Raw genomic sequence first — 4,210 nt, forward strand, 5'->3', positions numbered from 1 at the left:
TAGATACCCGATTAATCTCTAGGATAACGATTTTCGCATAAGACACCACGAACTTGTCAAATTTAAGCACGCTCAAATTTCGTTATCCAGACGCATTATTCAGGTTCGTTGGTAAGTAGGTCGAACTTTGGTTAAGAATAATTTGAATACATTAATTGAAACAAGGAGGATAAATTTTGACTTTGAGGAAGGTCGATGAGTAAACACAGTGGAAGTTTGGTGACGTCACAAGCGGACGTTAACCTCCCTTCGTACTGTGAGCTTGGCACGATTATTTCTGGCGCCCTCTGCCTCCTCTGACACATTCCCTCTGCTCTCCCTACTTCACTCTACTTTTTTCCGTCGCCACAGTATGGTGCCTTCTGGCAGATGTCAGCTAGAAGACTTTTCAGTTCACAGGTCTTGAAACATATAAAGATTATATGCATAATACCTGTCATTACTAAGTCAGTCTTATATCTTTCTCACGTGGATGCCTATTTGTGGCATTAAAGTTGGGTTAAACCAAAAAAATATTGCTTACTCTCTTACTCATCTCACAGAAAATAACGATAAAGCACGACGACTTATAGAGAATAAACTTAAACAAGGGAGTGAGATGGTTTGCGTCACATTTCCGGACCACGTGTTACTGTTCTTCCAAAAATTATCCCCTGTTTCGTATTGACCGCCGGTTATTAACTACCGACACCTTTCAAATCGCGGACCGTTGGCTGTCATCATGTGGAGTAATTCGGTTCTTACTTTTCCTCATTATCAGGTGAGCTCCGTGAACTACCGGATACGGTTGGCAGCATAGAAAACTCTCGTGCGACAACTTCAAATCATTTACATGACATGGATTTCCATTACATATTTTAGTGAAAATTTCCTTCACAACTTCAACAGTTCTAGAAATAAAACTCTTCGAACCATGACAGCGTAGTCGGTATAGCGACTGGCTACGAGCTGGACGACCGGGGAGTCGGAATTCGAGTCCCGGTGAAGGCAAGACTTTTCTCTTCTCCATGTCATCCAGACAGGTTCTAGGGCCCACCCAGGCTCCTATCCAATCGGTACCGGGGCTCTTTCCCCGGGAGTTAAGCGGCAGGGGCGTGAAACTGAACACTCAACTGCAACTACTGCCGAGGTCAATAAAATATGAACTTATACATCCACTCCCCCATACGTCTTCATGGAGCAGTGCTTAACTAGTTGAGCACAACTTTATGTTTTACATTATGATGGGCCTTCCTGGAGGCTAGTTAACACTTGCACTGCTAACTGTAAGAAGGTTGCGATGGCTCAGTCGGTATAGCGCCTAGGCTACGTGCTGCACGACCTGGGTTCGATTCCCGGCAGAAGCAAAAAATTCTCCTCTATTCCATAGCGCAGAGACCGGCTCTGATGCCCACCCAGTCTCCTGTGCCAGGGGTACCGGGGTTCTGTCAAAGGGAGTTAGAGCGGCAGGGGTGCGAAACTGACCACTCGCCTCCATCTAGAGCCTTCATGGCGTAGTGATTAATTACATAAATGAGTACAAGGGATAACTTTCCATTCTATTTTGCCTTTACTATGACCATAAAGATAAAAATAATGTGCACAAAATTAGCAGGGAAATATTTGTAACAGGAGCAACCTGTGCTTGTTTGTTAATTGCACCTTTATATTGGGATATTAACAACAGTGAATCAGGCTGATTTTATCGGGCCTATCGAAATGAAATATTTTTGGCGATTAATGGAAGTAGGTAAAAGTTATGGCGTAAGTGACATCTTTATTTAATGTATTATGCCAGGCTGAAGAACTCAGATAAAACAGTATATCAGCGAAGCGCATTATTTTCTGGAAGGCATAAATCCGACATTACCTCCACTGGAGTTCGTCGAAGCCAATGTGATTTAATCATTTAAAGCCCAGTGGTTGCTATATGTACTACGTGGTTTAACATACTAAAACCCTGCATTCTGCCCACAGAGTGTATCTGTGTGTTCCGTATGGTTCTCAAAATAGACAGCGACTCTGCCCCTAAAAGTAAAAAGTAAAAGTAAAGCTATCCCTCTAACAGGCCGTGAAGGCCCATAGGGTTGTGAGACGTTGAGGGTCCCACATTATCTAGACAATCGGCTCAAAGATGGAGGTAAGGTTGTCAGCCTAATTAATTCCTGGTATTCATTTCTGTTAGAGGCTGAGTAAACCCCAGGGCCTAGTGCGGCTGGAAGGATTAGGTCAACTGAAAAAAATCCAATGACCTCTTCGGGATTATGAACCCGCGACCTTCCGGCTTGTAGCGTAGCACCTCAACCAGTACGCTACCGCATAGCGGTTCCCCTAAATAGCACTAACCGGTTGGTATTTATAGCGGAGACATAATGTGATGTATGAACCGAATTTTTATATATTATTTAGAGGAATTTTCAGTCTTTATAGGGTTAATATACAAATCGATTCCAAGAACACATAATTAAGCAATAATACACAACTTCAGAGTTTAGGGTAAATATTCTCTCAATATTTCGGGTGGACAGATGGCATATTCATACTGTGGTTCAGCTGCAAAATGCAAGCGTCTTTACAATCATTAATTTTATGCCCCTCTTTAGGGAGGTTGCTGATAATTTAAAAAAAAATGATCATTAATGTTGCCGATCACAGTGGCCGCACGGTCAGAGGCATGAACTGTCTTCGCTCACTCGAACGCTGGGATCGTGGGTTTGAATCCCACTCAAGGCGTGGGTGTCAGTGTGTGCGTTTATGTTGTCTTGTGTATACATAGCGGCCTTGCGATGGGCCGATCATTCGTCCAAGAAGTCCTACCGACTGTATAAAAAAAGATTACGAAACTGGAGAAGAGGCCAGGGCCCAAGAAATGACTGTAGAGCCATTGATGAATGACTGAATGACTGAATGACTGAAACATTAATGTTATCAACACACTGCGTTTTATGGCGTCACTGGTTTAGTCTACCTGCAAATTCTGAATATAGCATACTAAATTATGTTACATTTCATTTGAATATTCAGATATTTTGTTTTTTAACCACATATCGTCCATTTTGGTGAAAAGTCAGATGTTTCGTTTTGCTTGATTATGAATTGTGGTTATGTCAATAGTACCTGAAATTTTGCAACTAATATTGATGAGACAATCAATATAAATCTCTAAAAGGCGGAACGAGCCATTATTGCCCCCTCCCACGCTATTTAAAACACCCACTCCCCTCATGTTTTTGGAATTAAGACGAACACAGAATGAATCTTCCCGCTTCCTCAGCCCTTCATAGTCCGTTCCACACTGACGAAGTTCGGTATTGATTTTTATAATCTTGAGGACACTCTTGACGCTCTTGACTGTATTCTATGTGCCCCCTTAATCATCTAAACATGGAGCAGATGTCTCCTTGGCCACGTCTTTGCCGACATTGAACAGGTCTCCTCGAAAAGGAAAAACGTAAGAAACTGACTACACCCTCGGAAATGTAGTTCTTTGGACAGATAATTGAAAACGAATGGAAGTAGCCAGTCATAACATCACGGAGAATGGTGAACTATGAACTCTCTTCACTCTGCAGAAAATATCACAGAATGGAGCGTAGTGGTATCGTGTCTGATGTTTCCCCTCCTCATACACCTAGGTCGGTGTCTAGAAAATAGAAGAATTCGTTAAATTACTACCTCTAACTTCCGCTTTCATCCCCCGTGGATACAGTTATTATTCATAGAACCATAATTTAACTTAGGACAACGCACAAACCATGTTGAAAACACCGGTTCCCGTCCGATCACAGAAGTTAATCAACACTGGGTGTGGTTAGTACTTGGATGGGCGACCACTTGTGATCACCACGTGGTGTTGGTATTTCTTTTTTTCCGATCACTTTGGTCGCGCAGTCTAAGGGATGAAATATCTTCACCCGCCAGAACACTGGTGTTCGAATCCCACTCGAAGCATGGATGTCTGTGTTTGTGTTGCTAGCGGCCGTGTGCGGACTGATCCCCTGTCCAAGAAGTCCTACTGAGTCTGTATAGATTAAGAAAGTGAAATGGCGGACAAGGCCCAACAAAGAGCTTCAGGGCCGTAGATATGTAGTATTTCCTTTTCAGAACATTTGGTATAGATCTAATATCCCTCCTAAGAGTCAGGGGATATAGGCCTATGCCACAGTCATAAAGGAGTAAGAGAAGTAATTGTTCTGGGTTATTTGTTTGTTGTCTTGGCACTACAGCAACA

General features: G+C 42.6%; 1 pseudogene; it reads left to right on the forward strand.

The window, feature by feature from the left end:
* The first annotated feature begins 3,719 nt into the window (after positions 1–3,719).
* On the forward strand, positions 3,720–3,838 carry LOC111865446 (annotated as a pseudogene).
* Positions 3,839–4,210: the final 372 nt, after the last annotated feature.

The sequence above is a fragment of the Cryptotermes secundus genome, unplaced genomic scaffold (assembly GCF_002891405.2).
Source record: "Cryptotermes secundus unplaced genomic scaffold, Csec_1.0 scaffold343, whole genome shotgun sequence".
Lineage (NCBI taxonomy): Eukaryota > Metazoa > Arthropoda > Insecta > Blattodea > Kalotermitidae > Cryptotermes > Cryptotermes secundus.